This window comes from Pleurodeles waltl, chromosome 7, assembly GCF_031143425.1.
Source record: "Pleurodeles waltl isolate 20211129_DDA chromosome 7, aPleWal1.hap1.20221129, whole genome shotgun sequence".
NCBI lineage: Eukaryota > Metazoa > Chordata > Amphibia > Caudata > Salamandridae > Pleurodeles > Pleurodeles waltl.
Genome location: NC_090446.1, coordinates 340,220,680 through 340,247,528, shown reverse-complemented (window position 1 = coordinate 340,247,528; position 26,849 = coordinate 340,220,680).

Here is a 26,849-nt window from a genome sequence, read left to right as displayed (position 1 = left end):
GATTGTTTTTGTCCCTGAAGGGACACATTCCTGCACAAAAACAATCCTCAGAGGCACTTTCTATGTGTGCTACAAACCTACAGACCTACAGGAATCCAAGCGCTCCTGCAGATGACCGTAACGTAAATGGAGGATCAACAAAGCAAACGAAGACCGCACAGCCTACAAAAATGCAGTCACTATGCACCACCAGAACATCAGAGCCACCAAAAAAGCTGCCTTTCACGCATGCCTCAACACCAGCACTCACAACAGCAAAGAGCTCTTCGCCATTGTCAAAGAGTTCACAAACCCTGGGAAAGACACCTAATTCATCCCTCCATCCCAAGACCTCTGCAACAACCTCACCACCTTCTTTCACTATAAGATCAAGGATCTCAGGCTTCAGGAACCAAATCTAGCCAGTACCGCTCACCACCATGGACCTAGCACCTCACTAGATACTGAACTACTGGGCCCCCATCACCATAGAGGACACCCAAAGACTGATGAACTCCATCCACTCTGGAGCACCCTTGGATCCATGCCCTCATCACATCCTCAATCTGTCCACAGGCACCATAGCACCGGAACTCTGCCAAACCATCACCCGATCCTTCAAGACCGCCACATTACCTCAGACTAGAAACACGCCGAAATCAGCCCCTACTCAATAAACTCACAGCAGACCCTAGGTAGCTGAGGAACTACAGACCCATCGCTCTGTCTCCTTTTCCCAGCCATTGAAAGGGAAAAAGCCATCAACCAGCAACTCACCAAATTCCTCAAGACACACAGATCCTGGACCCATGCCAGGCTAGATTTAGAAGCAACCAAAGCACCGAAAACGCAGCCAACAATGACATACACATCATACTGGACCGCGGAGGCACTGCCACACTCATCCTCCTCGACTTCTGTCCCGCCTTTGACACGGTCGCCCACTCCACCCTCTGTGACAGGCTGCACGACGCCGGCATCCGAGACAAAGCCCTGGACTGGATCTGGTCCTTCCTCACTGGAAGAACACAGAGGGTCAGTCTACTGCCATTCATGGCAGAACCTAAAGACACTTGCTGCAGAGTGCCCCAAAGATCTTCACTCAGCCCGCCGCTTTTCAGCGTCTATATGGCCCCTGTGAGAGGACTCTGCTCAAGCCAAGAGGAATTTCCACAATGGGATGAGAGCAGTCACAGCCTGAATGGAGGCCAGCAGCCTCAAGGTCAACTCGGACAAGACAGAGATCTTCGTGATCTGCTTCACCGCTTCTGCTTGGAATGACTCCTGGCGGCCCACCACGCTGGGTAACGCCTCTGGCCCCACTGACCATGCACACAAACAGCATCAGCTTGGACTTCTCTCTATCGATGAGCTGCCAAGTCAACACCATCTCTTCGACTTGCTTCCACACTCTGACTCCTGTGGAAGATTTTCAAATGGATTCCCCCAACACGAGGAAGACAGTCACCCACATACTCATCACCAGCAAACTGGACTACGACAACGTACTCTATGCCGGCATCACCATGAAACTTCAATCAAGACTACAAAGAGTCCAGAGTGCAGCAGCCAGACTCATCCTGGACATCCCCTGACTCAGCCGCATCTCCTCCCACTCACAGACCTACACTGGCTCCCTGTCAACAAGCGCATCACATACAAACTCCTGATCCACACCTTCAAGGTACTGCACAACATAGGACTGGCATACTTCAACCCCTGCCTCCCCTTCTATGTACCCAACAGACATCTCCATTCCTCCTAGCTCACCCTTGCAGCCGTTCCCAAGATCTGTAAAAGCACAGCAGAAGGAAGATCCTTCTCCTACCTAGCAGCCCAGACATGGAATGCACTTCCTCTCAAGCTCAGGCAGACTGCATCACTGAAGCAGTCCAGGAAGGACCTCAAAACCTGTCTCTTCGACTGACAGCACGCCCACATACAGCGCCTTGAGAACCTATGGGTGATTACAAATCCATGATTTATTGATGGATTGAATGCAGTACAGGTAGAAAGATGAAAAACGTGGAGAAATAAAGGTATTTCTCCTCGTTATGCCTGCTCTTTGGAAGCGTAGAATTTTGACACATTCCCAGGTCTGACAGTAATGGTAAATCTGGGAATGCACCAACATTTGGGAACGCCTCCGTGGGCAGAGTAACACAAGTTAGCAAATTGCGCTGCCTTGCGTTACTCCAGATTTATCAAGCCATGGAGGGTCATGCAAGGTGGTTTTGTGTGGCTTGATAAATCTGACTTTAGAGTTGTGTCACCCTTGCGCCCCCTGCGAGGGTGACACAACATTATAACAAATCTAGCTCTTAGTACCTACTGAAGATGAAAGGATATGTTGGCCCCAACAGAATTCAAAACTATGACATGAAGGTTACAGACAGGTCTATTTTACAAGTGTTTAAGTTACTGATCCGTCTTTTGGGGTTTTAATTTCTCACTTACAATGTGACAGATAACTTTATTCAGCTTTAGAAAGTGATTTATCAAGAAACCAACATGTTCAGAAGCATAACTTGAAGGTAGATCAATGGTTTCCTGACACACCATATGCTGTAGTCTTTTCAGCAAGGATTCTGCCCAATGCTTGAAGTGCCTTGAATGATAAATGGCATTGATTTTAGCCTTATGAACTCCCCATAAATCATCTTGCCATCTGCATATAACCAACACACTAAACATCACTGAGTTCCACATGATGTGAGATTTATCCTGAGGAATGGTGGCATGATCACATGTCTTGTGCCATGAACATTACATCTTTAATTTTTCAGACATTGGGGATGCATGACTTCTGTATATCCCACTGAAGATACTAATCTGCCTAATGACTATGTATGGTTGGTATTGCTGCAATCTTCCACAGCAGCATAAACTGAAATGCATAAGGAATCATAATATATTCAAACAATATTATGTAGGGATTCCATAGAAAAGCCATTATTGGAAATGTGGGTTTCAAAACTCAGTTATTAACTACTCTTACATCACAAGAGTGAAAAAAGGGTTACATTTTTTTCACTGCTCTAATGTTAGAGCAGCGAAAAACTGGGCTATGAGAGCCACTACTGTGGGCAATGATCTGCTTCCTTCCCCAGCCACAGGTTGTATCATACTCATAGAGGCAGGGAAATACAAATGGTGCTCCTGTGACACCTCTGCCATCTTCCCTGCAGAATGTGCGCACATGCACCTCTCAGAGCTACTGTTAGTGTGGTGACAGCTACCATCTCTCAGATTAAGAGTGGAGTGCTGGCCTCCTTTCAGGCTGTGACTGCTCTCAAGTGAGGAGAGTGAGGGAATGCTCAGAATGTGATGTTGGAGAAAGGTTGAATCTCACATACTAATATTTTTCATATTTACAGATGACAAGCAAAGTCTACAATAAGCTCAAATAATTCAATACCTCTTTATTCCTGATTTTTTGCCCTTATATCAGTCTGAAATGGTTCTTATTTTGAGCATTTGTGTTTTTTAGGTTGAGCCTATGATAGCGTGTGTGCATCATGCTCTCTCACTTGCAAGAGGCAAATTGATTCAACATAATTAGTGTGCCTCCTGTGATCGGACTCTGATTAAAGTAGCCATTTCAGAACACTTCCTCTGTCTCCAGTTCTTGTGCTGCTTTCTCCATTTGTTCTGTTTTCAGATGGATTGTTGGACATTCATTGTTTAAGTTTCTTACACCTTCAACTGTACCACTCGACTCAACTCTACTCAATGCCACTCCACCCTACACCATTCCACTCTACATCACTCTATCCCACTCCACACCATTCTGTGCCACTCCATACTACTCCACTCAGTGCCACTCCACTCCACGCCACTCCACTCTACACCATGCTGCTCTATTCTACTCTATGCCAGTCCACACCACTCTGTGGCACTCTATGCCACTTCACTCTACTCTACACAACTCCTTTCTACATCTCTCTGTGCCACACAACTCTATGCCACACAACTCCCCGCCACTTTTCTCCACTCTATGGCACTCCACTCCCTATGACACTATACTTTTTGCCACTCCACCCTATGCTACTGTACACCACTTCACTCTATGCCACTCTACTCTACTCTCCTCTACACAACTCTGCTCCATGCCACTCTGTGCCATACCACTAGCTGTTAGCCATGTTGAACAGCACTACAACATAGATAAAAGTCATTGGCAAAATCAGCACCGCTCACGTATGCGAAACCTATTGACTTTGCCAATGCTTTTTTTACTTATGTGATCATATATTCGTTTACTTTTAAAGACTGCCGTAAACTGCCTTAAAAGTTAGATATTTTTCATGCTTAAATTACAGCAAGAGCAAGTCACGTCTGATTGACATCAGGGTTTATTTTGAGATCATTTTCAAACTACACTAAGCATTTCACAAATTTGCCCATGAAAGTGACCGCCCACTAACAACTAGCATTCGTTTTTCATATGTCCATTCTGGGGGCACCTTGAAGTGTGGTGGACTCAAGGGCCCAAAAATGCTGTTAATCCTCTGGAGTTGAGGCTTGTGTAGGGAAACTCCAGAATCTTCTACAAAACACAAATAATTCAATGTTTAGATGCTCACCTCAAGGGGGTGGAATTGCTATTATTTTTAAGGACCCAGTTAGGGTCTCTACTAGCCCCCTCCATAATCCTGACTGCAAGAGTGTACTTTTCTCTATTTGCTTAAACCCCCACTATACCTTTGCCGGGGCTTTAATATACAGTCCCCCCAGTCCAGCACAACAATACTTGGAAGCTCTCCCTGAGAAAGTCACCGACTTGATCTGCACCAGACCTAATTTTACGATTCTCTGTGATTTTAATATTCATGCAGAAACCCCAAATAATGCTGCTACGAGAAGCCTTTTAGATAACATGAAGATATTGGACCTCATTCAACTAATTAAAGGCCCCACCCACAATAAAAGGCATACTATTGACCTTGTCTTTAGTGATATAGTTGATTTAATTTCCCTGCCTCCTACCCTGCTAGTATGGTCAGACCACATGCTAATCCCTCTGAATCTCACTATCAAAAAATCTCTCAAACCCGCCAAACTATAACTCAACCATTTAGACAGTGGCGTTCGATTAATGCCAACAAATGGATTGGCTTGCTAGAGAACTCTAAACCAACTCTTAATGGAAACATGGCTGACTCGCTAGAAGCCTTCAATAAATGGATCACCAACAGCCTTGATGTTACGCTCCCGTGTACTTTAAGGAGAGCTGGTAATCAGAAAAAAAGGCCTCCTTGGTTCTCTTCTCACCTTCAATCACTAAAAAGAGACTGCAGACGCTTAAAAAGGAAATGAACGAAATTCTACGACATCTCATCCAAAAAAGAATATAGGGCAGCTATCAGAAAGTTCCATATAGAAATTAAAGAGGCGCAAAGTGTCTATTATGCAACAAAGATAGAAAGACAGCCAATTCTCCAAATAAATATTCTGTATTTTAAAAGAGATTGTATGTCCCCATTCTCAAACCGAAGATGTAGAAGCCTCCTCTAAACACAGCAATGAGCTAGGCTCTTTTTTCCCCAAAAAGAATCTCAGATATTTACTCATCCTTTCCTACTCTCTCTCATAGCCTCCAGGCAATAAGTGGACAGTGTACTAGGGACACAGTCAGCCTAGCAAGGATTTCTCATCTCTCTGTAGAAACAATACTAACATTGTTAAGTGCCCTTAAATCTGGATCCTCTCTAAACCCTGCACCTCCATCAACCTTAGTTCAAGGTGCACAAATAATAGTTCCCATCTTGACAGATTTATTGAACTTTTCACTGATTAGCAGCTTCCTTCCTTCACAGTAGAAGCTTGCAATTGTAAAACTGCTTCTTAAGAAACCTAATTTGGATCGATTGGTACTGAATAACTATAGACCTATCTCAATGCTGCCAACTTCTGTTACGATTCTGGAAAAACATGTCAATACTCATCTTTCCTCCTTTTTGGAAGACTACCAGATTCTCTATCCCTCCCAGATGGGTTTTAGACCCCTTCACAGTACAGAGTCTGCGCTGATAGGAATGACAGAGGAGGTCAGGAAGTGACTAGACCAGGGAATGGTCTCTGCAATTGTGCCTTTTGACCTTAGTGCTGCCTTTGACACTGTAGATCATAATACTCTACTCTGCAGAATGAGGGAAATAGGAATCACAGGGCATGCACTAAAGTGGTTCAAGGACTTCTTAGACAGAAGATCATTAAAGGTACTCAACCGCTTTTTCTACTCAAGTAGTTTTAAAAGCCATTGGGGTAGCTATGTGCTCTATAAAATTTCCATAACATAACCTCAACATTTGCCGATCTGTTGGATTTTATTAACTCTATTAACTCTTAACGATGTTCTATATGTGTAGTCTACTTGGTCTGGGATTTATTTTTTACACACTTATGTGTCTTTGGTCTATGGATTATTTCTAATTTCGAGATTCAATTACAGTGGCTCTTTAGGTATAATAGTATTTATCTTAATATTGTGATTCCAAAGGACTGTAACAAACAGTTGTTTATATAAATCATGTAATGGTACTCCACTTGAAAGGATGGCGATTTAGTGCTGCTAGAATTTGAGCTGGCAACTGCAATTTGCACTTAGATCCATGGAGCAGGTGTATAACACACTGAGCTGCCACACACCCCTGAATTCAATTGCAGATCTCAATGGCGAGGACTTTAATGACACTGATTTTCAATGTCTTTGTTTATACATTAAGCGGTGGTACAGCTTGATGTCGTTCACTTACAAATTTTACTGTTCTAATTATTTTATTCATTTATGGAGTTCAGCGTCTAAATCTATTTACTGTATGCCCTTTGGTGAAAGGGCCACACTTGTTAAAGACTTTATTGTGTCACCGTTTTAGAAATGAGCTGTAATGTACTGTATTGAGCTCTACTGGCTATTGACTTTAATGCCTGGTTCTGTTTCAGTTAGTGATTCAATTGTTATCATTATTGGTGGCTTAAATGTTATAGCTCTTTTAAGTCTTAGGGGTGGAGATGTCGTCTTGCAGGCAGACATATCTGCATTAGCCCCTGGCAACCAGGTTTGAGTTCAGGCCTCAGCTCTACATTCTGTGATTCTGGGCGAATCACACATTTCTTGTGCCTAAAAAATAAAAAATAAAAACAATGTCTAGTTTCCATGTAAAGCGCTCTAATGTCGGCCAAGTTCGCACCATTTATATAAGTGCAAAAGAAAAAAAAACAAAAGAAAGAAAGAAAACACAAAGGAGGAAAGCAGAGATCACAATAAATAGGAACTGTGGCGGGGTAGAAGAAGGAGGCATGAGGTAGAAGCAAGACTATTATGTCAGTAAGAGTTCGTCACCGCGATCAACTTGCTCTTAAGAAAAAACTTTTGGCGGTGCTTAATTTCCTTTTTTTACAAAATAAGCCCTTCCTCCTTCCCCGTGCAGAAATTTGTTTTCAGAGCAGAACAAAAGCTTTGAGGTAACATTTTCCATTTCACAGGCATTTGACTCCACTGCCGAGATACGGGCTGCCTCCACAGTGACATAACAGACAATTCGAATTAAATATTAACGCTGCAATTAAACCCAAAAAGCAATCTGCTGTTTATAGAAGATCAGGGGTAATTTATAAACGATTCCTCCAATTCCTGTTTCGCTAAACAGTTTAATTTGTGAACAGGATGGAATGAATCTTTTATTATGATGTTTGCAGCAATGGGAATTAGCCCATTTCCAGAGCTGAAAGAACGGAATAGGTCATGTCATGTGTGATTGGCATCATGCTTCCACTGCATGATTCATCCAGTTCATCATCATTCTCAAACATCTTCTTTATTCGGCTAACAAATCTAGCCACAAAAGTACACAGAGCACAAACTATCATCATCCTCATTAAAATACAAAAGAAAAAACATAATCAGATGATTGATAAAGTAACAAGGTAAAACATCTAGAAGATTTCTATTTAATACATTTTTCCTTACCCACCCCATCATAAAGGCAATATCTTCCCTAGCCGCACAGCAGACCTTATAGGGAACCGACCAAGCAAACAATATGATTACAGTAAGACCATAGCAAAGATAATGCAGGTTTACATTTAAGAAAGCCATACAACTGAAGGATCGGCAGGTATTGACGAGTGAATAGTCTATAAAGTTTACAAAAAAAAACAAAGTGCACCAGTGCTTGGGCTGAAATTTCATCACACAGACATAGTTAAATTGTGAGGAAAATTGCACCTCATACTGCCTATGCACAATCGGTTCAGGAAATGTAAATGCCTTCACCTTTTATCATTTACCAAAATAAGATGAGGTTCTTTATTAGTGGAGGTCTGGACACCACCATGAGCTTTGTCATTTCTATTCTTTCCCTATTCAGCTCCACCTTTTCCCATTAAAGCTGCTTAACCCAAGCTTTATCTTTCAGGGTGATTTTTGTGAGTGTGAAGTACAGATCGAGTCTCCCAAGATCATTATATGGTTGTCTATCATACTTAAGCCAAGGGATTTTGTGACCGTAGTCACATGCCAAACAATATTCTATTATGTCCCTTTTTAATGTAGCATATTTATTGGCCGATACAGACAGCCACAGTAACAAGGGGGATAGTATGATCAGAGCTGAAACATATTTGAGCCCTAGCTCCCCAATGGCAAAAAAGTGGGGTCTACACAATAATATGGTCGCCTACTAAATCTACTTTCTTCAACTTGAAGGCTATTGGTTGCCCTGTATCCCCAGACGGCCGCCCATGTATTAAGATCAGAGTGCACTTACATTGATACATTTCACTCAGGGCTGGTATAGGCGTAGATCCAATGGGTTTGAAAAATCAAAGGGAGACCCAGTTAATTGATAACCTACTTAATAGGGATTGGACCCAGTTACATAGAGAATCAAATGTGACTCCCAAATAAGGGAAGCTACATACTCTTTCAATAGGCTTACCCTTATTGGTCTGGTTTTAGAAGGAGTAGCTCCCACAGCCATATCATGAGTTTTGAAAGGGTTAGTTTCCAAATCAAGGCTATCTATGTAAGTAGAAAAGTTATTGTTCAGACCCTTAAGGTCTAAAGGTGTTCGAGAGAGAGAACAGAATCATCTGCATATGGTAGAGCTACTAAAGGGAGTTTTTTTGACTATTGGCATGCCTTTGTCTAATGAAGATAGATGTTCATTTAGGCCATTAATATATAAACAAACCAAACTGGTGCTATCACGGATCTTTTCAAACTCCTTGCTGTAATTTAAATGAATCAGTACATTCCTCCTCGGATCAATACCTAACACATGCCTTTCTGCCCGAGTGAAGGATAAAAAAAGAAATCTATCTGGTCTGAATCCAGGCCCATCGTCTCAAGGATGCCCCATAGCTTAGACTGGTGTACCCGGTCAAAAACAGAGCTCAAATCCATAAAGGAAAGATGCAACACCCCTTCTTGGTTACTGTGTATTTATTAATTCGCATCATTAGTTTAGGCACTGCTCCTGGGCGCCTAAACACTCCCTCAATCCATAGTGCATAGGGCACGTTATATATTGATATCTCTGCCGAGGTCAAAAAATTCTAGATGACTATGAAGCCAGTGATTTTGATCGCCGAGTCCAATAGGGAGATGGGCTGATAGCACCTAGATTCCTGCCTTCTTCCCATCCTATACACTGGGATGATAAACGCAGTCCGCCTTATGGTCAGAAGATGGTACAGTTCCTTCCCAATTTATTTTGCACTTGTAGGAAAGTCCTTTTTTTTTGCCTGATCACCCCCACTCATTCTGGATAGGTACTGGTGGTTACTGACTCTTGGCTGTGCCCTGGGTACTGCTTACCAGTCCCAGGGCCAGTGCTCTGTGTAAAATGGATATGCAAATTAGGCTAATTATAATTGGCTAAGTTAACCTACCTATAAGTCCCTAGTATATGGTAGGGCATGTAGGTTTAGGGACCACAGCATAGGTGGTGCACACCTAGGTGCATTGCTGAGGTGCCCAGTGTCATTTTAAAAGCAAGCCTGCCTTGCTGGCTGCTTTTAAATTAAAGTTATATGCAAATTCGACTTTGGAATTAAAAGTACTTCCAAAGTTTTAAACTACCTTATTTTTACATATAAGTCACCCCTAAGGTGTGCCCTATGTGCCCCTAGGGCTGGGTGCCATGTAACTATAAGCAGGGACTTTATAAAAATAGATTTATAAGCCCTGGTGAGGTAAAAACAGCCAAATTCGTTTTTCCCTCATTGAAGTAAATGGCCTTCATAGGCTAGAATGGGCAGACTTTATTTTAAATTTTAAAGTCTCCTTAAATGTTACATACCAAGAATTTGGTATCAAATTGATTGTTATAATAAATCCCACAACTTCCAGTTGTTGGATTTAATATAACTAGTGCAGGTAAAAAGTTTAGACTTTACCTAAAAAGTTGCCAATTTCAGCTCTGCATTGTTTTTGCTGCTGTGCTCTGATTGGCCAGCCTGCAGCAGCTTCTGCCAGGCCACTTTAATGAGGTGTGAAGTGGCCTGGCTTTACACAAAGGAATGTGCTTGGGGGAGAGAATCTCCCCTCAGCAGATGGGGAAGCAGGAAGGGGGAGGGCTACCAAACTGGTCTTCAAAGGCAGAGAAGGACATCTGGAGCACCCAGCAACACCCCCACATCCTGCAACCCCAGACAGCTAGGTGCCCCCTTGATTAGATTAGGAGAGGGCAGGAGAGGGGTGTGTTTATGATTTTTAGCCACACCAGTGGGTGGGCTCAGCCAGATCTCTCCTCCAAAAATCAGATTCATCCATTTTGGATTTTTAGAGACTGTTGCCTTCTGGGATGGATTTTTGCCACACTTCCCAGGAAGTGGTCATCACAGGGGGACGACCCTGTCCCTGATTGGAGGACCAGGGCCCCCCTGCTTTTCACCCAGGAGCAAGGATAAAACTGGCAGACCTGCACCCACGCCTCAGATCCCCACCAAATTTCAAGAAGAAAGAACTACAAGAAGAAGAAGGACTGCCCTGCTGGACCCCTGGCCTGCACCTGGACCCTGCACTCAGAAAGACTGCACCAGCTGCACACTTGGGCTTCACCACAAGAAGGACTTTGCCTGGCTTCCACTGGTTCAAGGAGGGACTCCCTGTTTGCTACAGGTGAAAAATTGCTAACCAGAGTCCCCTGCACCAACTCCTGAAAAAGTGACCAGCTGACCACTGCCCAGTGGCCAAAAAGGAGTTTGCGCCAGGTGCACTCTGGGAATTGAAGTCCGCACTTCCCAAGGACCATCACAGAACTTCTGGACCCTTGGGGTGAGCTGTGGACCCCAAAAGAACCTTAAAAGAACATCTGGGTGAAGCCCCAGAAGTTTGGAAAAGATTGGAGAAATTTTAGAAAAAAGCTCCATAAAGTGACCGACTCGACGCGGAAATTCTAGCCGGCTTGCCTCAACCGCGACCCGGCCTGACTTCGTGGTTCGTCCCGGTCAAGAAAAACATCCGAAAAAAAGACTAAGTCCGAACGTAAAAAGTTGACCGGGACCTTCCAGCCATCGTATCCGAGAAGGGCTCCACGGACGTCGGATCAAGATCCAGGTTTACCCCGGTCGAAGGACTTTCATCTCGAAAAAACGACTAAGTCCGAAGGTAGAAATCACCACGAGGAAACCGACTTCGCGTATCCGGACAAGGGCTCCAGGAGGTCGGACCCAACTGGCAGGTTCGTCCCGGTGAAGAAAAACTTCAAAATAAAGACTAAGTCAGAAGGTAACTTTTTAACCGAGGCTTCCCGCGACCTGTATCCGAGCAGGGCTCCATCGCGGTCGGCCTGAAAGTTTGACTTTGTCCCGGTCCTGGTGCAACCAGATGACCCGATTGGCGCTTTTTGTTTCTATGCGCTAGAAAATAATAATACTTTAAAAATTCATATCTCCGGTTCCCCTGAACCGATTTTAATCGTTTTTGTGTCATTTTAAAGATAAAAATATAAGCTATTTTTATAAATTGGTTTTGGATTTTTAAACTGTTTCCTGTGTTTTATTTAATTACTGTTTTGTGATATTTGAATGCTTTACACTTTGTCTCCTAAGTTAAGCCTTGACGCTCGATGCCAAGCTACCAAGGGTAGAGCTGGGATTAATTTACTGAGACCTAACTGTACTTTTGTGGAGGTTTGTGGCTTGTTGCTAGGTGTAGGTACCTACCTGCCCTACCAATAACCCATTTTCCAACATAATTGGAAGCAGCGACGGGATCCTGTACTTGTGTTCAATATCACGTTACAGTTTTAGATAAAACAAATTAAAAATCCTTTAAATTGTCCTAGTGCAAAAATTGTTTTTAATTTTTAATTTTAAATTTTTTAAAAAAAATTAATTTGGATTAATTTCAATTATTGAATTTTTGTAATTTTTCTAAATTCTTGTTTCCAATTTTTGCAAAAAGTTTTTGTTGACACAAAACTAGGGAACCATGGAGCTTGATCTGGCTAGCCTACCCACACTGACAGTAGTCCAGCTTAGGGGGTTGTGTATTGAGAGGGGGTTGCCTGCAACCACTAATGTCAGGAAGGAAATCCTGATTAAATCCCTGACAGCATGGGCTGAGGCCCAAGAGGTAGAGACAGAGGAAGCTCCAGAGGAGGAAGAAAAAGAGGAAGATGTTAACTCTAACCACTCAGGGGAGGGAGGGCATCAGACCCCAAGTGAGGAAGAGGAGGAACGGTCCTCACTGGACACAGTCACTAGGGGCAGACCCAAAGCTAGTGGTAGGAAGAGGGACCTTTCAGGAAGAGAGAACCCATCCATCAGGGAAAGAGAGCTGGAAGCCCAGCTAGCCTACATAGCTTTGGAGGCAGAGAAGCTTGCCCTAGAAAAGAAAAAGTGGGCAAGCAAAGAAAAAAAAGATGGAAGCAGCGAGAAAGAAACTGAGGTGTCCCTGGGTGGGGGTTTTGCCCCCAGATTACCCAAAGGGGTGGTTCCTGCCTATGTGGAGGGGGATGACATAGATAAGTGGCTGGGGGCCTTTGAGAGGGCCCTCCAGATGAGGAAAGTCAAGCCTCAGTACTGGGGTTCACTCCTTTGGGAGTTAGTTCCCAACTCTGGGAGGGATAGGCTCCTAACCATGAGTGGGGAGGATGCAGACTCATACCCCAGTATGAAGAGATGCTTGACTAAAAAGTTTGGTCTAACCCCAGAGCAGTATAGGCTTAAGTTTAGGGACACCCAAAAGACAAGCACCCAGTCCTGGGTGGACTTTGTGGACATTTCAGTGAAAGCACTGGAGGGCTGGATACAGGGCAACAGGGTAAGTACCTTTGAGGGGCTGTACAATTTGATTATGAGGGAGCACCTTCTAACTAATTGTGTCCAAGAGAGGCTCCGCCAGTATCTAGTAGACTCTAGGTTGACCAACCCCAGAGAGCTGGGGGAGGCAGCAGATGACTGGTTAAGAACTAGAGTTAACCAGAGACCCCCAGGGGGTGATCAGAAAAAGGGAGGACATGGTTCTTCTCAGGGGAAGAACCAAGGGAAAGATGACAAAAAACCCAAAGAGTCCTCACAAGAGTCCCCAAAAACTTCTCAGGGAGGGGGAGCCCCGAGCCAATTCACTTTTAAAGGGAAAGGGTATCAGGGAAAGAATTTTGATCCTGCTAAAGCAGGAAAGTTTCAGGAGCTTGCTAAGGCCGGCAAGTGTTTTGACTGTTATCAGCCAGGACATAAAAGAGGAGATGCTATCTGCACCAAGAAGCCCCCCACTGGTGGGCAATCCCAGGGGATTGCTAGTGTAGGGTTGGGGGTGGAAGTTGGCCCAGGGGTGGAATCAGGGTACACTGAGGTCACCTTAGTATCCGTGGGTGGGGTGGACATTGCCACTATGGCCACCTTACCTCCCATCATGCAGAGGTATAGGCAGAGGCCTAAAGTCAATGGGACTGAAGTGGAAGCTCTGAGAGATACAGGAGCCAGTGTGACAATGGTTGCAGAAAAGCTGGTTTCTCCAGAGCAGGTCTTACCTGGTGTCTTCCACCAGGTGACTTATGCAGATACCAGAACCAAACTCCATCCCATGGCTATGGTGAGTCTGGAATGGGGAGGTGTGACTGGCCCTAAAAAAGTAGCTGTAGCTCCTGCCCTCCCAGTAGAGTGTCTGCTGGGAAATGATCTTGAAGCATCTGAATGGTCAGAAGTGGAGAGAAGGGTCCATGCAAAGATGCTGGATCTCCCTGAATGGGTGTGTGCTGTGACCAGGTCACAGGCAACACAACAGGGAAATGCTGGACACTTGGACCCTGGAACAATGGGCCAAGCCTCCAAGAAGAAGAGAAAGGGCACTGGGTCTGGCTTACCAGCCCCAACAAGTACAGAGGGTCAGGAAGAATCCAACCCTGAGGGGGAGGATCTGAACTCTGAGGGAGGGACACCTTCCCTGCAAACTCTGCCTGACTTGGCAGAACTGCAAGGGGCAGGTGGGCCCACCAGAGAAGATTTGTGTCAGGGACAAAGAGAGTGTCCCACTCTTGAGGGCCTGAGACAGACTGCTGCCAGGCAAGAACAAGGGGATACCAGTGGTACCCACAAGGTTTACTGGGAGGATGGAGTTCTCTACACTGAGGCTAGGACCCTCAAAGAAGGGGCTACTAGGAGAGTAGTGGTCCCCCAAAAGTATAGAGAATTCCTCCTTACCTTAAGCCATGATATCCCCTTAGCTGGTCATTTGGGACAGACCAAGACCTGGAACAGGCTGGTCAACCATTTTTTTTGGCCTGAAATGTCAGAAAAAGTCAGGGAGTTTTGCAGCTCCTGTGTCACCTGTCAAGCCAGTGGCAAGACAGGGGGCAAGCCAAAGGCTCCCTTAATTCCACTGCCAGTGGTTGGGACTCCCTTTGAGAGGGTGGGGATTGACATTGTTGGTCCCCTAGACCCACCAACTGCTTCAGGTAACAGGTACATTGTGGTGGTAGTGGACCATGCCACCAGGTACCCTGAGGCAATACCCCTCCGGACAATCACTGCACCCACAGTGGCTAGGGCCCTACTTGGTGTGTTCACCAGAGTGGGATTCCCAAAGGAGGTGGTCTCAGATAGGGGCACAAACTTTATGTCAGCCTATCTGAAAGCCATGTGGGAGGAGTGTGGTGTTACTTATAAGTTCAGCACACCCTACCATCCACAGACCAATGGTCTAGTGGAAAGATTCAATAAGACCCTGAAGGGCATGATCATGGGTTTGTCTGACAAACTCAGGAGGAGATGGGATGTCCTCCTCCCATGCCTGCTGTTTGCCTACAGGGAGGTGCCACAGAAGGGGGTTGGATTCAGCCCCTTTGAGTTACTGTTTGGGCACCCTGTAAGAGGCCCATTGTGCTTGGTGAGAGAGTCTTGGGAAAAGCCTCTCAAGGAAGCCAAGGAGAATGTGCTGGATTATGTACTAGGCCTGCGGTCTCGCATGGCTGAGTATATGAAGAAGGCAAGCAGAAACCTGGAGGCCAGTCAGGAGCTCATGAAGCTCTGGCATGATCAAAAGGCTACCATGCCTGAGTATCACCCAGGACAGCTGGTGTGGGTTTTGGAGCCCATGGCTCCTAGGGCACTACAGGCCAAATGGACTGGGCCCTATCCAATCCTAGAAAAAAAAGGTGAGGTCACCTACTTGGTGGACCTTGGCACCCCCAGGAATCCTCACAGGGTCCTGCATGTTAATAGGATTAAACCCCACCAGGACAGGGCAGACATGACCATGCTGATGGTCACTGATGAAGGGAAGGAGGAGGAGGGTAAACCTCTGCCAGACCTCCTGTCCTCAAAGGAAAAAGATGGGTCAGTGGAGGGAGTGGTACTCTCTCCCAAACTGACAGATCAGCAACAACAAGACTGTAAGCAAGTCTTGAGACAGTTTGCTAGTCTGTTCTCCCTGACCCCTGGACTCACCAATTGGTGTGTCCATGATGTTGACACTGGTGACAGCTTGCCTGTCAAGAACAAGCTGTACAGGCTGTCTGACCAGGTCAAGGCCAACATCAAAGCTGAAGTGGCCAAGATGTTGGACCTGAAGGTAATTGAGCCCTCTGATAGTCCTTGGTCCAGTCCAGTGGTACTGGTACCCAAAGCTAATCCCCAAGGTGGGAAGAAAGAATTAAGATTCTGTGTGGACTACAGAGGTCTAAATGCAGTCACTAGGACTGATGCTCACCCCATACCTAGAGCTGATGAGCTCATTGACAGGTTGGGGGCTGCCAAACTCCTGAGCACATTTGATCTGACCTCAGGATATTGGCAGATTGCCTTAAGTCCAAGAGCTAAGGAGAGGTCAGCATTTTCCACACCAGAGGGCCACTTTCAGTTCAAGGTGATGCCCTTTGGGATGAAAAATGCTCCTGCCACCTTCCAACGGTTGGTGAATAGAGTCCTATCTGGGTTGGAATCTTTTAGTGCAGCTTATCTGGATGATATAGCTGTATTTAGTTCCACCTGGAGGGACCACCTGGTCCACCTGAAGGAAGTGCTTCAGGCCCTGCTTCAAGCAGGCCTGACTATCAAGGCAAGCAAGTGCCAGATAGGGCAAAGTTCTGTTGTGTACCTGGGCCACCTTGTTGGTGGAGGCCATGTACAACCTCTCCAGCCCAAGATCCAGACTATCCTGGATTGGGAGGCTCCAAAAACCCAGACTCAGGTCAGGGCCTTTCTTGGCCTGACTGGGTATTACAGGAGGTTTGTTCAGAATTTTGGGACCATAGTGGCCCCTCTGACTGAGCTTACCTCCAAGAAACAACCCAAGAAGGTCATTTGGACCCCAGAGTGTCAAAAAGCTTTTGACACCCTAAAACAGGCTATGTGTTCAGCACCAGTGTTACTGGCCCCTGACTATAGCAAGGAGTTTGTAGTGCAAACAGATGCTTCAGAGGAAGGGATTGGGGCAGTGTTAGCACAAGTTAATGAAGAGGGCCATGATCACCCAGTTGCCTTCATCAGCAGGCGACTACTCCCCAGAGAGAAAAAATGGAGTGCCATTGAGAGGGAGGCCTTTGCTGTGGTTTGGTCCCTGAAGAAGTTGAGGCCTTACTTGTTTGGCACTCACTTCCGTGTACAAACTGACCACAGACCTCTCAGATGGTTGATGCAGATGAGGGGGGAGAACCCAAAACTGTTAAGGTGGTCCATTTCCCTACAGGGGATGGACTTCACAGTGGAGCACAGACCTGGGACTGCTCATGCCAATGCAGATGGCCTTTCCAGGTTTTTCCACTTAGCTGATGAGGACTACCAGGGTGTAGGTTAGTACCCATCACCTTTCATCTGGGGGGGGGCAGTGTAGGAAAGTCCTTTTTTTTTGCCTGATCACCCCCACTCATTCTGGATAGGTACTGGTGGTTACTGACTCTTGGCTGTGCCCTGGGTACTGCTTACCAGTCCCAGGGCCAGTGCTCTGTGTAAAATGGATATGCAAATTAGGCTAATTATAATTGGCTAAGTTAACCTACCTATAAGTCCCTAGTATATGGTAGGGCATGTAGGTTTAGGGACCACAGCATAGGTGGTGCACACCTAGGTGCATTGCTGAGGTGCCCAGTGTCATTTTAAAAGCAAGCCTGCCTTGCTGGCTGCTTTTAAATTAAAGTTATATGCAAATTCGACTTTGGAATTAAAAGTACTTCCAAAGTTTTAAACTACCTTATTTTTACATATAAGTCACCCCTAAGGTGTGCCCTATGTGCCCCTAGGGCTGGGTGCCATGTAACTATAAGCAGGGACTTTATAAAAATAGATTTATAAGCCCTGGTAAGGTAAAAACAGCCAAATTCGTTTTTCCCTCATTGAAGTAAATGGCCTTCATAGGCTAGAATGGGCAGACTTTATTTTAAATTTTAAAGTCTCCTTAAATGTTACATACCAAGAATTTGGTATCAAATTGATTGTTATAATAAATCCCACAACTTCCAGTTGTTGGATTTAATATAACTAGTGCAAGTAAAAAGTTTAGACTTTACCTAAAAAGTTGCCAATTTCAGCTCTGCATTGTTTTTGCTGCTGTGCTCTGATTGGCCAGCCTGCAGCAGCTTCTGCCAGGCCACTTTAATGAGGTGTGAAGTGGCCTGGCTTTACACAAAGGAATGTGCTTGGGGGAGAGAATCTCCCCTCAGCAGATGGGGAAGCAGGAAGGGGGAGGGCTACCAAACTGGTCTTCAAAGGCAGAGAAGGACATCTGGAGCACCCAGCAACACCCCCACATCCTGCAACCCCAGACAGCTAGGTGCCCCCTTGATTAGATTAGGAGAGGGCAGGAGAGGGGTGTGTTTATGATTTTTAGCCACACCAGTGGGTGGGCTCAGCCAGATCTCTCCTCCAAAAATCAGATTCATCCATTTTGGATTTTTTTAAGACTGTTGCCTTCTGGGATGGATTTTTGCCACACTTCCCAGGAAGTGGTCATCACAGGGGGACGACCCTGTCCCTGATTGGAGGACCAGGGCCCCCCTGCTTTTCACCCAGGAGCAAGGATAAAACTGGCAGACCTGCACCCACGCCTCAGATCCCCACCAAATTTCAAGAAGAAAGAACTACAAGAAGAAGAAGGACTGCCCTGCTGGACCCCTGGCCTGCACCTGGACCCTGCACTCAGAAAGACTGCACCAGCTGCACACTTGGGCTTCACCACAAGAAGGACTTTGCCTGGCTTCCACTGGTTCAAGGAGGGACTCCCTGTTTGCTACAGGTGAAAAATTGCTAACCAGAGTCCCCTGCACCAACTCCTGAAAAAGTGACCAGCTGACCACTGCCCAGTGGCCAAAAAGGAGTTTGCGCCAGGTGCACTCTGGGAATTGAAGTCCGCACTTCCCAAGGACCATCACAGAACTTCTGGACCCTTGGGGTGAGCTGTGGACCCCAAAAGAACCTTAAAAGAACATCTGGGTGAAGCCCCAGAAGTTTGGAAAAGATTGGAGAAATTTTAGAAAAAAGCTCCATAAAGTGACCGACTCGACGCGGAAATTCTAGCCGGCTTGCCTCAACCGCGACCCGGCCTGACTTCGTGGTTCGTCCCGGTCAAGAAAAACATCCGAAAAAAAGACTAAGTCCGAACGTAAAAAGTTGACCGGGACCTTCCAGCCATCGTATCCGAGAAGGGCTCCACGGACGTCGGATCAAGATCCAGGTTTACCCCGGTCGAAGGATTTTCATCTCGAAAAAACGACTAAGTCCGAAGGTAGAAATCACCACCGAGGAAACCGACTTCGCGTATCCTGACAAGGGCTCCAGGAGGTCGGACCCAACTGGCAGGTTCGTCCCGGTGAAGAAAAACTTCAAAATAAAGACTAAGTCAGAAGGTAACTTTTTAACCGAGGCTTCCCGCGACCTGTATCCGAGCAGGGCTCCATCGCGGTCGGCCTGAAAGTTTGACTTTGTCCCGGTCCTGGTGCAACCAGATGACCCGATTGGCGCTTTTTGTTTCTATGCGCTAGAAAATAATAATACTTTAAAAATTCATATCTCCGGTTCCCCTGAACCGATTTTAATCGTTTTTGTGTCATTTTAAAGATAAAAATATAAGCTATTTTTATAAATTGGTTTTGGATTTTTAAACTGTTTCCTGTGTTTTATTTAATTACTGTTTTGTGATATTTGAATGCTTTACACTTTGTCTCCTAAGTTAAGCCTTGACGCTCGATGCCAAGCTACCAAGGGTAGAGCTGGGATTAATTTACTGAGACCTAACTGTACTTTTGTGGAGGTTTGTGGCTTGTTGCTAGGTGTAGGTACCTACCTGCCCTACCAATAACCCATTTTCCAACAGCACTCATTTGTTTTGTGTGATATTTTAACTATTATTTTATAGTTTTTAAGTACTAGTTAGGTCAGCAGATGTCCACGTCCAATATCCTCGTGAAGCAGTGCAATTATGAGCAACACATATTAGCAATACAGGATTGCTAAAATATCTTTTAAAATAGTGAGTAGGTTTCTTCAAAGCAGGAGTCCTTTCAAACTGAGTAGGGTACAGGGTACATTTGTGGTGAGTCTGGAGGAAGAGCCACTTCTGAAGTAAAACGAAATATTAGTTTGGCTTTCAGAGGCAATTCTAGAGTGAGCAACTGTTTCAGTGTTTAAAAACTCAAAACACCAGTTAAAAAGTATGAAATACATTTTAGTAGATACACATTTCCTCTCTTTCAAACCTCAGTGCTAGGAGTTAAAATCAAAAACAGAGATCACATGGGTCCTGTTCTAGACTAGTAAAATTAATCCTAACAGAAATAAAGTGGTGTGGTGCTTTCTTCACTAAAAGGCGGATCAGAATGGATTTTGATTCCACATTTGCCCCTGGCCATCTGAAGCCTCCATTGGCTTGAGGTGAGTTCAGTTTTGTAGGCCGTTCTCTTATCCAAAATGGGCATCTTGGCGTTGAGAAAATAGCTGCAGTAACATGCACAGGATTAATTAAGAGGCTTGCTTTTGGAAAGGCCTTGCTTTTAGCTTTTCCTGAATGAGGTATATAAAGACATGATGCTGAGTTAAAGAAGATAATTTCAGCACTTGCCTGTTAGGTAGAAACATAATGGCCACCTACTCTGCTGCACAGAATGGCAATCAAATTAAGATTCGTCAGATAAGGAAGCGTTGTGGAAGGTAGGGGTGCATGTGTTCCTAAATGTAAGAGGAGACAGAAATGGTTAATGCTTTAAGGACAAAACGCAATGCTTTGAGTAGAGATCTGTTTCCTGTGGAAAGCCAGTGAATCATGTTAAACTTAGGGGATATGGACTGACAGCCAAGCAGATTTAGAGTAAGTTGGCCAGCTGTGTTCTGTACCACCTGAAGACGATGAAGCAGATAGCTGGAAATACAATTTTAGAGAGAATTACTATAGTCCAAGCAAGAGGTTAACATGCACCGAGATCACAGTTTTGAGAAAGGAATCAGAAAGAAGAGGTAACATTTTTCTGAGAGTTCTTAGGAATTAAAAGCATGTACCTACCACTTGATGTACTTGGGAGGAAAAGGTCAGATTGATCAAATCGGAAATCAAGCTTTTTGACTAATGGTGCTGGAACTGTGGCCTGATCTAGTTCTGGAGACCACCAGACCACTGTCTAGAGGGAGGAGAGTCTGTCAAACATCAAAGCCTCAATATTTTCAATGTTAAGTTGAGACAACCGTCCTTTAGCTGGTCTGCTACTAAAGACTAACAGGTATGAAATTTTTCTTGGGTAAATGTAGGTAGGTAGCCTCTTTCTAGCCTTGTTAACCCCACTTTTGGCCTGTTTTTGAGTATATGTCAGGGTGTTTTTACTGTCTCACTGGGATCCATGCTAGCCAGAACCCCAGTGTTCATAGTGGAAACCCTATTTGTCAGTGTGTTTTATAGGTCTCACTGGGACCCTGCTAGCCAGAACCCCAGTGCTCATAGTTTGTGCCCTGAATGTGTTCCCTCTGCGGTGCCTAACTGTGTCACTGAGGCTCTGCTAGCCAGAACCTCAGTGCTTATACTCTCTCTGTCTTTAAAATTGTCACTGCAGGCTAGTGACCATTTTTTCTAATTCTGATTGGCACACTGGAACACCCTTTTAATTCCCTAGTATATGGTACCTAGGTACCCATGGTATTGGGGTTCCAGGAGATCCATATGAGCTGCAGCATTTATTTTGCCACTCATAGGGAGCTCAGACAATTCTTACACAGGACTGTCACTGCAGCCTGAGTGAAATAACGTCCACGTATTTCACAGCCATTTTACACTGCACTTAAGTAACTTATAAGTCATCTATATGTCTAACCCTCACTTAGTGAAGGTTCGGTGCAAAGTTACTAAGTGTGAGGGCACCCTGGCAGTAGCAAAGGTGCCCCCACTTAGTTCAGGGCAATTTCCCCAGGCTTTGTGAGTGCAGGACACCATTACACACGTGCACTACATATAGGTCAATACCTATATGTAGCTTCACAATGGTAACTCCGAATATGGCCATGTAACATGTCTAAGATCATGGAATTGTCACCCCACTGCAAATATGGTATTGGGGTGCCAATCCCATGCATCCCGGGGCTGCAGCATAGACCCTGGGTGCTGCCAAACTAGGTCTCTGGGGTTTTCACTGCAGCTACCGCTGCTGCCAACCCGCAGACTGACTTCTGCCCTCCTGGGGTCTGGGCAGCCCAGTCCCAGGAAGGCGGAACAAAGGATTTCCTCTGAGAGAGGGTGTTACACCCTCTCCCTTTGGAAATAGGTGTTAAGGGCCTGAGAGGAGTAGTCTCTTCTGTCCTCTGGGAATGCTTTGAAGGGCACAGATGGTGCCCTCCTTGCATAAACCAGTCTACACCAGTTCAGGGATCCCCCAGCCCCTGCTCTGGCACGAAACTGGACAAAGGAAAGGGGAGTGACCACTCCCCTGTCCATCGCCACGCCAGGGGTGGTGCCCAGAGCTCCTCCAGTGTGTCCCAGACCTCTGCCATCTTGAATACAGAGGTGTGAGGGCACAATGGAGGCCTCTGAGTGGCCACTGCCAGCAGGTGATGTCAGAGACCCCTCCTGATAGGTGCTTACCTGACTAGGTGGCCAATCCTCCACTGAGGGCTATTTAGGGTCTCTCCTGTGGGTTTCTCGCCAGATAACAAATGCAAGAGCTCACCAGAGTTCCTCTGCATCTCTCTCTTTGACTTCTGCCAAGGATCGACCGCTGACCGATCCAGGACGCCTGCAAAACCGCAACAAAGTAGCAAGATGACTACCAGCAACATTGTAGCACCTAATCCTGTCGGCTTTCTCTACTGTTTCCTGGTGGTGCATACTCTGAGGGCTGTCTGCCTTCACCCTGCACTGGAAGCCAAGAAGAAATCTCTTGTGGGTCAACAGAATCTTCCCTCTGCTAACGCAGGCACCAAACTTCTGGTTCATCAGTCCTCTGGGTCCGCTCTCATCTTGACGAGCGTGGCCCCTGGAACACAGGAGCTGGATCCAAGTGACCCCGACAGTCCAGTGGTCCATCTGTCCAAATTTGGTGGAGGTAAGTCCTTGCCTCCCCACGCCAGACAGTAATCCTGTGTACTGTGTGAACTGCAGCTGCTAGGGCTTCTGTGCACTTTTGCAAGGAATCCTTTGTGCACAGAACAGCCCAGGTCCCCAGCACTCCGTCCTGCATTGCTCTCCTTTGTAGTGTTGAGATGACCGTCGTGCTCAGTTCTCTTGTACCCCTGTTCAAGTGCTTCTGTGGGTGCTGCCTGCTTCTGTGTGGGCTCTCTGTGCTGCTGAGTGCCCCCTCTGTTTCCTCCTCCAAGGGGTGACCTCCTGGTCCTTCCTGGGCCCGGGCAGCACCCATTTTCTTCAACCATGACCTTTGCAGCTAGCAAGGCTTGATTGTAGTCTTTCTGTGTGGAAACAACTCTGCATCCTCCAGCACGCCGTGGGACATCTTCTGTGCAAAGGAAAAGTTCCTGACATCTTCCGTTGTAGCAGAATCTTCAGCTTCTTCACCCGGAGGCAGCCATTTTGCACCTTCATCCTTCAACCTGGCTCCTGCCCCCGGACACTTTCGTGACTCTTGGACTTGGTCCCCTTCCTTTACAGGGCCTCATGTCCAGGAAGCTGACTTCCGTGCTTTGCAGTCTGTTGTTGTCTTTGCAGAATCTCCTATCACGACTTTTGTGTGTTTCTGGGGAAGAAGGGTAACTTTACTCCTACTTTTCAGGGTCTTGGGGTGGGGTATCTTGGACAACCTTAGTGTTTTCTTACACTCCCAGCAACCCTCTACACACTACACTAGGCCTGGGGTCCCTAAGTGGTTCGCATTCCACTTTCATAGTATATGGTTTGTGTTGCCCCTAGGCCTCTTGCTTCCTATTCTATTCTACAGTGTTTGCACTACTTTTCTAACTGTTTACTTACCTGATTTTGGTTTGTGTGTATATTTTGTGTTTTTTACTTACCTCATACGTGAGTATATCCTCCGAGATATTATTGGCACATTGTCACTAAAATAAAGTACCTTTACTTTTAGTAACTCTGAGTATTGTGATTCTTATGATATAGTGCTATATGATATAAGTGGTATAGTAGGAGCTTTGCATGTCTCCTAGTTCAGCCTAAGCTGCTCTGCTATAGCTACCTCTATCAGCCTAAACTGTTAGAACATTTCAAATCTATTAATAAGGGATGACTGGACCTGGCACAAGGTGTAAGTACCATTAGGTACCCACTATAAGCTAGGCCAGCCTCCTACAGTGAAGTTGACATTTTTATTGATGGAAACAATGATGTATGTGTTATCTGCATTATGACATGAATTGGAAACTACAAGCGGGAACTAAAGAAAACCTTGAACAATGTACAGATGACTGAACAGCCCTGTCAGACACCAAAGGGACAGGGACCTGTAAAAAGGTGAAAGGTGAGTGAGAAACTGACTATAATCTATTATTAAGAAAAGAGTGTAACCGTCTAAAGGAAATGTTACAGCTGTCTCTGCAATGGCAAACTAAAATGTGTGTGTTATGAGAAATCAATGTATCAATGGATTTTTCTGAAGCAAAAATGGTATTTGTGTTGTTAGGCGGGAAGGAAATATATTGTGCTGCACGATTTTAAGCTGCAGCTAAGGTTACTAGAACGATTCTTGTTAATAAGGACACCAGGTTGTGGTTCAGGGCCTTCATTTAACAACTACCTGCTTTCTGGTAAGTTGTAGTATAATTTATCAAATTGGACTGATTTATAGATTGCACTCATATGTAGAATAAATGATGGACTGAGATATTGTGTCTTTGACGACAAGACATGTAATGAGGAAGGCTGCTTAGTTCAGCATTTGACTTCATCCACCCTACACATTCAATGGTTATTAGTTATCAACTTTGCTCCTGTTACCTATTGAAAGTTTAGAATATTTTTGCATGCCCATTCTCATTCAACCTAAAAGTTTGTTTTTATTCATGTACGAGTATCAAGCTTACAGGGAATGTGTGGACAAAGCATCAGTGCACATGTCAGTCACTGATAGGTTTACCACTCATCTCTTTCAGTGGATGCATTGATTGAAAGCAAATATTTTGAGGAGAAGCATAGAAGTTTGTTTTAAATACAACAAAAACTTTAAGTGATTTTTCAAGGGTTATATCACTAACACCCACTGATACACAGAAATGTTTGTAACATCACCAAGTAAAGTAGAAAGAGGTCAGAAGATCACTACACACTTTCTGCAAATAGAGATCCAAAGTGGTCTAGGAAATATGAGCCCTTGAGTTTTGCTATGTTCAACAACATCATATGGAGGAAAGGCCATTTTATTTTCCCTCTCCATTTCTATAAAACCAACTATCAGGAGATGTCCATTGGATTGTCAATCCTATGTTACTTAAGAAAACGATTACAAATGTTTCTGCTTAAGGCCCAATATCCTCTTCCAGGGATTTAGTTTTGCTTTCACTGTTTAACCATGTTTCCTACTTGCTGTCACAGTGCTCCCTAATAATTACATATGCAATATTATACAAGACAATGACGGCCTGATGTATGAAATGGTTTTTCCCATTGTGTGTCTATGGGAAAATGTATTAGTACATACTGGCCCAACTTGCGCAAAGCTTCAGGTGCCCCTAAATATTAGCAACTACTGCCAAGAAGTTCACATTTCAGCTAAGCTTCCCTAAAATTCCCAAGATTGCACGCATGGAGCAAAACAAATGAGCAGGGCTATCATTGACCTAACACCCTCGGTGGTATGATGACAAACTCTGCCTGAGCAAAGCTGATGAACTGAGAAATGCCCACATTTTTCCACTTCTTCGCAGTATTTACATTATGAGCACCTACATGATAACACTGACAGAACATGAGCTACAGACAGCACAGCTAAGAAACAGGGAGCAGAGAGATGGACTCGTTTGTGGCAGGAAAAGCCATAGAGATTGCAGCTCAAATGGTATTTGGAAAATAATCAGAGATATATAAACTTGTGAGGAGGTGGAATGGGAAAAGAATAAATATGAAGCAAGATATGAGTGGGTAAGAAATGAGGAGGAATTACCACAGAGAAGAGACCTTAAGCTCAATAAGGCTGCCATTGACCTTAGAATTGTTGTCCTTTGAGGAGCTACACCAGAACCATGAAACAAAATATGAGGGTCTTTTCTTTAGGGTGGCAATATCCTCTTATATCCTCAAAATCCTCTTGAAATATCTGTAAGGGCAGCGCTTAATTGGAGATGGTAGTTGCAGTTGGGACCCACAGACATTCATTTTGGGGATTTAGAATAATTTTGTTCAACATTGAGCCAGGAACACGAGAGATAATTTCTTAAAAGGGGTTATCCAGAAGGAGATAATTCTGGGAAACAGTGACTACAAGAGAAAGCAAGGATGAAAAATAATCTGCAAAAGTGAGCTAACGGGGCTGGAAGTGAAGGGGGTTGGAAGAAAAAGGCCTGGGGTAGACCCAAGCTAGGCAGCCTTGGTATTCGGCATCTCTGCCAGCGTCGGGCTTCCGAGAACATCTTTGAGCCGCTGCACTTATTTTTTTATAAATTAAACACTGTTTGAATTGTGGTGATGTCACAAAAGGCAGTGATATTAACCCCTCGGTTGCCACAGACGAGATGGTTATGTCCGCTGCTGTGGCGTCCAGGCGGCAGGGACGTAACCACCTGGTCCAAGTATAGGCCCCCGGGGAAGTTCTAGCGCTCCCCCCGAGGGCCCCAAAACCCCCTCCCATGAGCAGGGATGGAAGGGGTATCGCTTCCCCTTCCACCACAGCCCCTCCGCCCGAGTCACATCTGATGACATCAGTGCGCGATCGCGCACTGACCTCATCAAAGGACTCTCCCACAGGACTGGAAGTTCAGCTTCCAGCGCGGATCGGAAGAGAAATGCAAGATCATTTCTCTTCCGATCACAGCCTGGGGGATGGAGAGGCATC